Here is a 13,754-nt window from a genome sequence, read left to right on the forward strand (position 1 = left end):
ACTTGCCTTGTGGCCAAGTACTTTTTAGCTGAGGACAGGAGGAGGCTTCTTGTGAGTTAAAGCCAGGCTAGTGACTCCATATTATCAACTAAGCTATAGACTATAACAAAGAATTAAAAGGACATATCTAAAGTTGTGCATATCTCTTTTCTGGATCTGTCTTCTGCATTGCATTTATGAAATCGCACTCTTTTATTCCATATTGATCCAGGAAAACTTGCTATAACTTTGGTAACAGTACGGAGGAGGGATGGTGAAACAATCTTTGCTGTCTTGTCTTGTGAGTACAGAGGTGGCTAGAAAGTTTTCTAGTATCTAATCCATTTTACATTAACTTGATCATGTGTCCATTGTAGAAATTTTTAAAACAGTGAAAGTTATTGACTGAAGTTCTAGGCGAGCTGCTGTAGCTACCGTATTTTTCGCCCTATAGGACGCACTTTTTCCCCTCCAAAAATGAAGGGGAAATGTGTGTGCGTCCTATGGGGCGAATGCAGGCTTTCGCTGAAGCCTGGAGAGCGAGAGGGGTCGGTGCGCACCGACCCCTCTCGCTCTCCAGGCTTCAGGAAGCTATCCGTAAGCAGTTGGAGAGCTGTTCAAAGTCGCACAGCTCTCCCACCGCTTGCGGAGAGCTGCCTGTTCTGGGGGTTGGGGTCGGGGGAAGCTCGGGCTTCCCGCGCCCCAGCCCCGCGCCTGGGGGGAAAATAATTTCCCCCCTTATTTCCCCCCCAAAAAACTAGGTGCGTCCTATGGGCCGGTGCGCCCTATGGGACGAAAAATATGGTAATTACTATGTTTCAAATGGGTGGATTTACCTATCTTCTTGTGAGTTTCCATGTGTCTCCCCTATCAATGGGTCAATAGCTCAGGGTATTTTGCCCCCAGTTCATAACTCTGTACTGGGGGAAATAACTGGAGAGGAAAACATGTTGCTGTTTGATATGTACTAAAGTGTTTTAAGATGATAACAAGCTAGGTGACTCAGAAATAATAGGCGACTAGATCTAAACCTTTAGTGAGACTCCTGAAGAATAAGGGTTTTAAAGCCCTAAATATAAATAGTCCCTCAGCTGCCCTAGCTGCAGATGTGGTATTAGGAGATTTTAAGGCTTCTCTCAAATAGATTTTACAGGTAGTTCATTCATACTTTATCTGTTAATAACAAAAACCCTATATTGCCACCTTTGTTGAATGCAATTCATTTTACTGCTTCTTTCCCACAATATTGTCACAGAGTGGAAGAACTGAGCTGTTTGCACACCTATAGAAAAAGAGACTGAAATCTAATTCCAGGAATCACTCTGTAGCCTTTAATTAAAAATAGGGCTTTCTAATGTTTGCAGATGCATTTATGCTGAATAATACAAAATGGGCATCATGGTGTTGTGTTTTAATGTCTTATTCTTTCTGATACACTGGATGTCAGATTTGGACTTCAACCAGATGGACTTTAGTTCATGTGCTTATAGAGCAAACCAGTTCAGTTTTGCCCTGAAATAGGAGTTAAGTCCTGTTGAAGTTACTAAGACAAATGTGTGTAGGATTGTAGCCTCAACTGTGAAAATCTCTGTGTAACGTTGGGCCAGTCACAACATTTTTGTCTAACCTACCTCACAGGGTTGTTGTGAGGACAGAATACCTTATGAAGATCTTGCTAAATTGTATTATAGGACAAATTATGCTGTGTTGCAGAGATATTTGGGCTGGATCATTTTATATGATACATAATGGGTGCATCCTACTTTTTTGTTATTATCAAGCCTGTGGTGGTCTGTGCTGTTTGCACTGACAGTTGCTTTCACTTGAACTTCTGCAAGCTTCCCACAGCTTGAGTGAGTTTGTTTAAATTTAAACATTTATATTCCACTTTTCATTTTCCAAAGGATAGCAATAAAAAACCTTGAAAATATCACAGTGAATAAAAATAAAAACCAAATCAGATAGCAGCAGGCTATCTTCTAGACTGACTAAAACTGAAAGCAGCACTGATAAAAACAAAACACTACATAAGCAGCAATTAAACTAATTACTGCAAAGGTTGTTGTTGTTTAGTTATTCCATTAGTTTGTTGTTTTATAAAAAAGGCATCTCAAAGGAACTTAAATATCAATATATAATATAAAAATAAAAAGAAGGTGCAAAAAGAAACCCCCCCTAAAGTTCTCATTCACAAATACAATAAAAAGGATAAATCTTGTTTACCTAACTAAAAGATGAGCACTACAGTGGAGGCTAAATTCATACACAAGTATTATCTCAAAAACTCGAAAGCCTATGGAAATCAAAATGTCTCAGCTGGGTTCCTAAAAACTGACAATGATGGTGCCAAGTGTTTCCCTGAGGAGTTAATAACACAAACAGGACTTCTAAAAAAAATAAAAATTGTGTTGCTACTCTCCTCACCACCCCATCACCCCAGGTGTGTCATCTGTGAAATTGACTAAAATAGATTAGTAACTTGCAATAATCTTTGGCTTTTAGTGGTGGCCTTTGTGTAGGTTCTACCACCTGAGACCAGAAGTAAGGGCTCTGAATGGCTGTTTAAGGATGCCGATGGAGATGTTGGCTTTAGGTCGCGGTTTCCCTCCCTGATAAAAATCCTTTTTTCTTTGTAGAAGGAATTTCTCCAGCTGTTGTAGCATAGATTTTTGGGAGTAAAGGAGGAAAGTATGACTTGCTGCTCTCTAGTGGTTCTAAGTCAAAACAGCAAAAGGGTCAGGAGTCCTTTTTTATAGCATCAGAGTGCCCTTTGATTAAACTATTAAGCTTTTTCATAACAGCAGCTAAGCTTCATTTGCTCATCCAACAGTTGCATTGTTTCTCCTTTGCATTTGAACTATTTTGACTTTCATAGATAATAAAGCAGCCATTTATCAGCAATGTAGGAAGAGAATTGTTTGTACACGTAGAAGAGGAGAGTCCATATTCAGTTTTTCTGCCCAGTATTTTGTCTCTAGGTATGCTTCAATGGAGTACATGAGAATCATAATTTTCATTGCAGATGGATCAGTTTAGAAGCTGATATTTGATGTCATCTCATTGATCAGTCATATTTTTCAACACCAGTACATATGTAATTAGGCAAATAATTTTTCAAGATGGCATCCGACTAAACAGTTCACAAGGACTTTTAGCTACCCAATGGAACTTCACTCTTCTCTCTCCTGAAGGTTTGCGGGTATCCCCAAAATAGACTTAGAGGTTGTGCAGGAGAGTAGAAGGCAGGGAAATTTCATTGCACAGCTAAGTCCTTGCAGAACTGTTTAGTTGTACAGATTGCCTATATGCACAATATCTTTGTCAGACTCTAAAAATATAAAATATATGTCAGTCTGTGTAAATGGGAATGGTACTCTGCACCTGGTGCAGTAAATGCTAGGTTTGTGCACTGAAGACTAGGTACAATTTGGACTCTGCTTTGGAAAATAGGCTGATGCAGCTTGGATTACTTTGGAAGAGAGCAACTTCACATTGTGTCTGCAACAGAACCCCATTTAAGAAAATTCATTTCGTGTTTCCTCATTTGCCTGTTATATTAATTTGTTGTTATAAAGCTGAGGAAAAAACCTTGTACTGGTGTGGGAGAGGCATTCAGTCATAAGAAGCAGGGTGGTCCAGAAACTTTGGAAGGTATTGGAGCAGCAATTAAAGCAGGGGTGCAGGACACTTATCCCTCTAGATGTTGCTGAACTATAACTGTTGGCCCCAACAAGCATGGACAATGGCCAAAGGTTCCCCACACCTGTGTTAAAGCCTGAAAAAAATTGCATTCTTACACAATGAGCATTATATAGAACTGGGAACACAGACGGGGGGAAATTAAACAGTCAATGTAGTCTTCATTCTTGTTTTCAGGAGCTGAATGAAATTCTGAAGATGGAATAAGCACCAACTAAGGGATTGGTTCTACTGGATAGAATCCAGAAGGGACCTACAAGTGATTAAATCATCTAAATATTTCTCGTATTTCCCTCTGCTGAAAACAAAGCATTTCAGAGCCAGTTCCTTACCTATATTTCTGCCTGTACCATTAAGATCTGCCTTTATTGAGTTGCAGTTTCAAATGTTGGATAGTCATTACCACAATATTCCATACGCAGATAGACTATGTATATGCGGGCAATCACAATTAGAAGATACTCATTTTTTGTTATATTGCCCCTTACACACAGGCCCAAGGAATCACTTTCTAAAATCCTTGTTTGTTCAAGGAAGCAGTCTTCCCCTGATGGAGTGGGTTCACTGGTTACTGAGTGACTGCAATGCATTAGTGACTCATAAAGTGGCCCTTTTTGTGTTGGCGGCAAGGAAGATTAGGAAGAAAGAATCGGACAAAATAGCTGTGAACTGTAATGGGGATTCAGAGGTCTAAGTCTGAATACACTTTGTGTAGTAGTGGAGTGCTCCCTGATTATAGTCTTGCTAGGAATTGATGGTTCTGTTTGTTTTAGCAGATGCCTTGATTTATATTTTGTATTTGAAATTGCCTGTGTTCCCATGTTTTTGTCATGGCCTTTGGCTAGCACAATAAACCTACAGAACTGAGGAAAGAGCTTAGGAAGATCTTAATGCAGCACCTTTATGCTGTCTACTTATTCCTCTTCCCTTGCCCCCCAAACCTAGCAATGGTGGTTGTACTGTGTTTATATAGCACCTGAATTGTGTGAAACACTGTAAGGGACATGTTATGTTGGGGGAAAGTAGCCCCAGAGAAATGTGCTTCAAGAGATCATATCACTCATAACGTTATTTCCTAAACCCTGAATGTGAAGGCAGAAAAGGGCAACCAAAATGATCAGGGATGAGGAAAGACTAAAATGTTTGGGACTTCCGTGCTTTTTTGTGTTTGTTTTTTAAACGACTAAAGAGAGGTCTTCACAAAAATAGTGTTCAGATAGTGGATATGGTTTAATTATAATACTAGTACTCATAGTCATCTAGTGAAATTGAGCAATAGATTCAGGATAGACAAAAGAAAATACTGTTTCTAATGGATGCATAATTAATTACAGTAATGCAATTTACAGGATGCGGGGATGGCACTAGTTTGGATGAATTTAAAGGGGAACTGGAGAAATTCATGCAGGATAGATTTATCATAGACTATTAGTTATCATGTTTTTTTTAAGCTCCATATTCAGAGGCAGTGAATGCTGGTTGCTGGGGAGCAATGACAAGAGAGGGCAGTTGTCTTTATGCCCTACTTGTGTGCTTCCCAGAGGTATCTGGTTGTGCCACTGGGGGAAAAAAAGATGCTAGACTAGATGGACCTTTGATCTGATCCAGCAGAGCTTTTTATGTTTTATGAGGTCTACTCCAAGTTCTTTTATTTTGTGTTGTTATTAGACAAAGAATGCAAACTAGTCAATGCGCTGTTTCAAGGGTTACTAGTGAACTTTCAAGCCACTCTAAGTACCCTTTTGGCTATGGAGTGAAATAAAAAAGCTGGCCACAGAACATACATTTCAGGGAGAGAATATAATTGTGCGATCAAGGTTGGCATGGAATGACATAAACGTTTGTGATATTGCCCAGCAACTTTGGTTAGGAAGAGTATTGTCATTCCCCAGTAAATAATAAAGGTAGAGTGGTACAAGGTAAAAGAAATTGTGGATGGGAGAATTCAGGGGTACCATACTTTCCTAAATTCCTAGATCCAGTAACTGTTAGAATTTAATCAATGTTTGCGGTACAGTGGTACCTCGGGTTACAGATGCTTCAGGTTACAGACTCCACTAACCCAGAAATAGCACCTCGGGTTAATAACTTTGCTTCAGGATGAGAACAGAAATCGCGCAGTGGCAGCGCAGCAGCAGCGGGAGGCCCCATTAGCTAAAGTGGTACCTCAGGTTAAGAACAGTTTCAGGTTAAGAACAGACTTCCAGAACAAATTAAGTTCTTAACCCAAGGTACCACTGTATTACACTGGATAGAAGGCACTGAACTCCTGGATTCAGATTATATTTTATGATAACCAGGCCAGTCTCCTCGTGAGTTAATCACCTGGGAAACTAACCATTAACCAAGAACAAAGGGAAAGTAATGGTCAAGGAGAGGAGGCCTTGTGCCAGATGCTTTTGAGGGGGGGCCATCCTTCAGCTCTGAGATAGATAGAAAGACAAAGGCCAGAGTTTGAAGTAGAGTAATGTTTAGGATTGGGTTTTCAGTGTTGGCTGTGATGTGAGCTGGAGGAAAATTTACAATCTGAAAAAAGTCAGCAAGCTGCAGAGTCAGAACCATGGCTGGTGTCTGTCCAGGGCTGCAGCTATGGGAAAGCAAAGACCTGCATGGAGTGTCAATACTGTGAACCCTTCCATTGTAGGCTTAGGTTGTATATATGTGTAAATAAACGATATATCCTAAAGATACCAGTCTCCACTGTGCCTCGTTCCAAAAAGGAAATACAGGTGCTTACCTGAAACCCCTGGAATCTTGCACTGCTCAGAGATTAGGGTGGCATGAAACAATATATTCTTTTAGTACTTCGTTAGATAGCATATTAATTGATCTACAGGCTTTATTTTTGCCCCATTGCAACCCTGTGAATAAATCAATATTCTTCCATTTGATCACTGGAAAACTGAGGCACAAATTCAGGAAGTTCCCCAGGGACATATAGTAAGTCTACATCAGTGATAGATCATGAACTATGATTTAAGTACAAGTCTCTACCCACTGGTTTCCAGCCTTTTTAGGATTTATGCTAATGTGATCACTAATCTCAAGCTTAATTTAAATATCTGTGTTAGTAGAGCTGGTAGATGTGTCACAGGACCAAAATGTGTTGGAAAACCTGAAGTGCCCAAATTGGGGATACAGTGGCAGTGGTACCTCGGGTTTCAGGTGGACCTTCAGAACGAATAAGTTCTTAACCCGAGGTACCACAGTAGTACAGTGAGAAAGATAAAGATGGGTTTTAGGAAGTGGTGGAGCTAGTGTCCATCTCTGCTGTCTTCACACTTCAGTTGCCTCTGACCTCTCACTTTGATTAACGAGCTGACAATAGGGTATTGATAAGGAATTAACCTTGAGCCCTTCTTGCTTCAGTGTCAATAGACCAGGAGCCAAGTACACACCTCTGATTGGAAATCTGTGTTATGTGCACAGAGATCTTGAGGAGCCATTGACATGTAAGGACAGAGATCCAGGGTTCAGGGGCACGGAAGCAAGGCATGAATTCCAGCCTGGCGTGATGTGTGTGCAAATGAAGTTTTGCATACCCTAACCGCTGTGTTTCAAAGATCCTGCTTGGTGCCTCATTTCCACTTCTCCCCTACTCCTCTTCAGGTGCAGAAAGTCAAGGCTCATCCTGTTCATCAATTATAAAAGGGATGAAGGTGTTTGTATTTTTAAAAAAATATTTATTCAATAAGAAGTAGATTACACATGCATGTGTATATTGGCTATGTTTGGATGATTATCCATAGCTTCATAAGCTGTTGTTCATGCCGCCATGGCCACTGCACCTCCTCTCCTCTCATAATGTACCAGCCGTCGTGTGAAGATCCTGACTTTCTTTAAGTCAGAGTTCCCTGTTATGTCCAAACTGAAGAATCTGGCGTGCTATCCTGGTTTGTTAGCATTAAACCAGAATTCTCTGGCTCAGATATACATAAATAATAACTCTGCCTTAATGCAAGCCAGGATGCTTGCAATGGAATTGGTGTGGAACAGAAGGTGGGCTGAGGCAAGTGAGGAACACATAGTGACAGCGTTTTCCACATCTTTATAAATGCATGTGTTATGAAGCCATGGACAATAATTTGAACATGGCTTTTTTTTTTGCAATCTATGTTTAATTTGGGCTCCCACTGAACCTGTAGAAAACTAGCAATAACTGTGGTGTTCGAGAATGAGGTTGGAAATGCATAGGTCAGGGTTTGATAACAGAAATTACAGGCAAGGTTTAAGGAGTGGGACATGTCTTCCCTACCCACTTAACCCTTTCTTATGGTTCACCCATATTTTTGAGCTTTCAGCAGGTACTGCTTGAGCTTCACTGCCCCAAGGAAGTCTGAAAATTTAGCAATAGAAAGAAAGTTGAGATCTGGAGCCAACATCTGTCTCATATTCAGGACTGCAGTGTACATCTTACTTATAGAATGTGCACAGACCTGATAATGTACAGTCATACCTTGGGATAAATGTGCTTCAAAGTTAAGTATTTTCAGGTTGTGCTTCGCGGTGACTCGGAAGTAATGGAGCACGTTACTTCTGGGTTTTGCCGCGCGCATGCGCAGACAGTCAAAATGACGTCACGCACATGCGCGGAAGCGGCGAAACGCGACCTGCGCAGACGCGGGTTGCGTTCACTTTAGGATACGAACTGGGCTCCAGAACGGATCCCGTTCGTATCCCGAGGTACACTGTATAGCATCTTGTGACCTCTCGTTCGATGTTTTGCTTCCATTTGATTTGCTGCATTGCAAATCAATGTGGAATGTGACTGCTGTTTTTCAGATCATCCAAACCCATCATTTCCACCCATTATGCACACTTGCAGTCGTATCTGTAACCTGATCCCATTTGGTGATGGGGTATTTGATTTAGAACTCAGAGACACGTACCGTAAGCTATGGATGTGCTTGCTCTTGGATGAGTTTTCTTCTGTTTTGTGCCCCATAGTTATAATTTCTAAATGCATCTGTGTCTTTTCTTATGGAACACAATGAGATATCTTTGGAAGCTAGGTAGGAATTAGCTGTTGCAGATACAAGCAGGACCTCTCGTATTTCAAGGACTTCAAATCTACTCTGAATCTGATAAACTACAAGTCACTTTTATCTATTTTTACCCTGCCTTTGAGATACAAAGTGGCTTCCAAAGCGGCTCAAAGGGATAAATATCTTATACCAATGATAATTAAAATCCAGCACATAATTGTCCTTGAGGAAGGGATTCACCTGGGTGTGAGTTGAATTATGATGCCTGGCTTCTACCTCCCCTTCCTTTATAGCTTAATGAGGCAGCCCAGGAGGCCCCCAAATGGCCACCCAGAGAACTGCGTGTGATGAGGGCAGCAGCAAACAGGTCCAGCATCAGCACATGGGCCAACTTAGAATCATAGAATTGTAGAGTTGAAAGAGGTCACGAGGGTCGTCTAGGCCAATCCCCTGCAGTGCAGGAATCTTTTTGCCCAATATGTGTCTCGAACCATGACCCTGAGTTTAAGAGTTTCATGCTCTACCAACTGAGCTGTCTGATACTGGGCACTATAGCATCCTTCCTTTCTTCTTACTTTGAAATATATGTTATAGTCAGGAAGCAGCTCAGCAGTCATATACATGGTTCCAGGTGTTCATTTTATTATTTTTACATTAAAAAGACACAACCTTTTTCTACAACGAAATGATAGTTATTCCCAAGTAAATGTGTTTATCATCAGGTAAGCAGAAGCAAACTGCATTGTATTTCTGTAGTTATGATAGTGCTATGATTTAAGTGGATTTAAAATGTGAATATGTAAATGCTCAGATTTGTTGTTGTTTAATCAGGGTTGACAGACTGTTTGGGAGAGGGCTTTGCTCTAACAAAACAGCAATTTAGAAACAGTTGAAAAACATGGAATTACAGCAGAGAAGAGAAATGTTAATTGTGTGCTTCAAAACTGCTATAATATACATGACTGTTCAAAGGGTTTGACATGGCCTAGCAGCAGCACTAGGCTAGAGTTGGATCTAGGCATGATGGACGAGTGCCTGATTGCTGTCTCCACACCCTGTTTGCTTCTGCCACAAATACATGGATGTTTCAGTCTAGAGCTAATGCATTTTAGATTTTGTTTTTCATTGTGGATTATAATGAGTCAACAGGACCATAATTGTTATAGTATAAGGACATAGGTGCCATTCTCCCCCTAGAAACAGGATTTACATTGAGTGTGAAGCACTTTAATTGGTAGCCATGGCCAGGGTCACTCTGCCCATGCCCATGAACTGTGGTTAGTGAATCACTGTGCCTGAAGTAGTTGACCAGAAGCCAATGAGCTGGTGGTTGTGTGTGTGTGTGTGTGTGTGTGTGTGTATGTGTGGAAGTGGGAATTGAACATGCATTCTTCTAGTTCCAAGTGGGTACCCTAAACCCCAGTCAGCTAAGAGTGTAGCTCTCTCCTCCCCTTGCCCTCCCATTTGCTGGTAGATAGAACAGCACAGAAGTCAGGACCCAGAGGCTGGACTGCCATGGCAAGGACGGTTTGTTTAATTAATTGTTTTGCCTGATTTCCATAACAAACTGGTGGCTTGTCCTCAGCGTGGCTCCCTCATTCATTACCGTTAATTAGATATGGATCTCCTGAATGGCGGCAGAGAGTGATGGACGAGCCTCCTGACACGTGCTATTATGCATTAGCATTTTCTCAATACATTCAATAGATCATCTCTCTCTTTTTGAAGATATTTTAAATAAAATATTAGCTGCTCAATCTGTGAGATTTATGTCCCTCCTCCCATCCCATGAATGCTCTATCAGGCTGGGCAGGAAGTAGTTAATTATTTATTTCAGCACCTCCATTTACATGCATCCAGGTAGTGACCAGAAATGTAGAGTGGATCTCTTTGCCCTCATTTGAACCCTATTATCTTTGTGGAGTGGGATGATTTGTCTAAAGCCACCTTGGGAGACAGTGGAAGCCCAAGATGCTAAATTCATCTGTCGTGTTTATAATCTCTTTTTTCTTCCCTTATAACTTCCCTCATCTTTCTTGTTATTGTCGCTTTGGTTTTTGAATTATAATGAAGAATACTGATGCTAGCTTGCTACTTGGCTTCAATTCCTCAGGACTGGCTTTGAACACAAACTCCTGTCCCCATCCTGTTTAATGCTGGGGCTTAGCCCTGGAACAAGTGAAATCATGGCTGTTCTTCACAACCAGTCCTCTGCTGTCTTTGTGTGTGTGGGAGTGTCTGCCCCACCAATAGTCTTCCTCACTATTGTGAAACACACAAAAATTCCAGGACAGAAAATGTTGGAGAGTGCCTCTGGCAGAAGTGGCACTACAACTGGATTTTGGCTGAGGCTAAGGAGAGGCAGTAATTTGCTTCTCATGTGGGTAATCCGAGGCAAGAACTCAAGCTAGGAATCGCCTTTCCCCCAAAGCAGACCCACAGAAAGGTGGTTGAGTGCCTGTGTATGTGTGTCTTGGATCGACCTGTCTGCATGATGTTTGCACACTTGCAGTAATGGCGCCACCTCCATCTTCCAAGTCAGCAGAGCTGTTGACCTCCAGCCCCTGATTCCCAGCCTTTCTTTGACTTGGTACTGGGGCCCATGTAACTCTACACCTGAGCCTGTGTTCTTCTAATGTAAGCCCTTATAGATCTGTTTGGGCTGTGCCTGGGTCTCCCTCTCTCAGGCCAGGGAAATGACAAAATAATGCAGCTGCCCTGACTTCATTACCAGAGTGTTTAACAAACCTGACACCCTCCTTCACTGCACTAAGTGTGACGTTAACCTTTGACCTCCCCGGGCTGTATCGACAGTGTCAAAGGACAGCCGGGACAGGCACATACCAGTCAATCTTAATCGGTTTCTCAGCTCTCAGCTGGGATCAGGGAACCATTAAAGACTAAGCAGGTGGTTTCGGGGAGCACTAGCAAAGGATGAAATAGGAATATGGGCAATGCCTGTGCTGGCTAGTTTCAGAGTTTAGCTGCTTGTCCATCTCTTACAGCAATAACATTTTGTGCTTCAGAAAGGGGTGCCTCATCTTTTCAACACAACTCAAGAAGATGTGAGACTATCATCAAGAGACTGAGTTGTGGTTATGAATCTGGTCCCTTTCTGTTCTTTCTCAGCATTTAGAGACTGATAGCTTTAGTCCTGGAGGTGTCAATTCTCTAAAAGGGGTTGTCAGAAAACTCAACAAATATTTATTCTTAACTCAATCAGCTGACCGCCCTCAGATTGGCTTCATGTGTGAACGTGTGACATACAACATAATAGTCTAGTATTGTCGTGACCAAAGGGAATTATGTCTATTCTGGGACTTTGGGAAGGTGATGAAAATAGGAGAAATTGGGAGGAAAGGCTGTGCTATAAAGGTTTGAAAGGGGTGAGGGAACAGGCATAGGTTGATCTCTAGAAAAGAAGAGTGAGTGTGGATGTGAATAGTTTTGAGAGGTAAATGCCCCAATTGGGCAAAGGCAATGCACATGGAGAATCAGGCTTCCATAACCACAGTTGGTGCGGATGCACATTCAGTGCTTATCTGATCACCGTTTAATTGACTAGATGAGTCTTTTGGAAATGCACATCCCCTTTTGGAGCATTATCTGTATGTGCCCAGCTGAACTGGAGACCAAAGTGGTGGTGGTGTTTATTTATCCACTAGGAATTCTAATTAATGCAAAGTTACAAGGAGGTTACATGCAGAATAGATTGAAGAAGTAGGAAAAAAGTGGTGGGTATCCGGAACTGGAAATATAAAAAGCATCAAAAGCCCATCATTGATAGATGTGGTTTCCAACACTATGAACAAGTCTCTTGTTGAGTTTGGTTTGAAGTTTTAACTGTTGATATTTTACAATGCAGCGTAAGTAAGATAATAATAATATTGTGACAGTATAAAATCCCTAGCAATTTGACAGTTGTTCAGCATTCTTAAACTTCAACATATTGGCAAAAAACAACAGTAATTTTTGAGAAAATAGTTCTTCTATTAGTGGACAAATGCACAAAAACTGCTACATTTGTATACAGCAGTAATCACTCTCACTGTTTGCTTACTGAGCTGCGAGATGCAAAGGGTAGCAGTTTCTGTCATCTCTTCTTGCCTTTCAAGTGCTTCTCATTGTCAGAAATATTTCTGAGTTGAACATAATTTTTAAAGTCATCCCTCCTCATCTTTCAGTGACTCTGATTCTCAATATGCATTCGTTTTCTTTAGAATTTGCCTGCAACTGTGGGCAAAGGGCCACTAGAGAATTCTTTGAGGATGGTTGTCATCTGTTCAGTTAAAGGGACTTTGCTCAGCTCCCCCCGCCAGCTTGCCTTCCCTTAAGATCCTATGGACTCACAGTTAATTCTGAGGCATCTCTGCCTTGCATGATGACTCATAGCTCTTCATAAAGTATTTCTTAATTTAAACTCGTTGCCATTATCTTTCTCCATAATTCCAAGGAATTTTGCCCCCGATAATCCCTCATGTTAAAATCCAAGGGTTAAACGAGACACTTGCTTCATCTGCCCTAGGCATACATTATATTTGGCACTTGTTTATTTCTTAATTATACTAGTACCCACACTTCCTCCTATTGGAGCCCAGGGCAGTTAACAACCATCTTAAAACCATACAGATATGCCCACTTATCTCATGTCTTTATTGAAGACCATGGGAGGACTGAAAACATCTTAGACTTGCAAAGATTAAGCCTGGCTTTTAAATGAATGTTTATAATTTAATTACGATTTTAAAAAATATTAACCTGAAAAGTCAGTGAGGTTCTAATATGTCCTACCACAACACCTTTTGTCATCTTTTAAGGGTTGCTACCTCTTTTCTGGCAGGACTTCAGTTTTCAGTAGCTGTATGATAAGCAGACATTCAGCAGGTCAAGCTTTTCCTGGCGTGTGGATTCAGTAGTGGAGGGAAGCATCTTGCTGCCTGTTATCCAGCTCTTAAGGATACAGGAACTGTACCAGAAAAAGAAATTTGACCAGCCTATGTCTTGCTGCTATTGATGAATGCAAATGAAATGCTTCCTGTCATAGGAGCCAACTCCTAGGGGCAGGTCCCTTTGCCCCTCCTAAAATATTTG

This window comes from Podarcis raffonei, chromosome 6 (assembly GCF_027172205.1).
Source record: "Podarcis raffonei isolate rPodRaf1 chromosome 6, rPodRaf1.pri, whole genome shotgun sequence".
Lineage (NCBI taxonomy): Eukaryota > Metazoa > Chordata > Lepidosauria > Squamata > Lacertidae > Podarcis > Podarcis raffonei.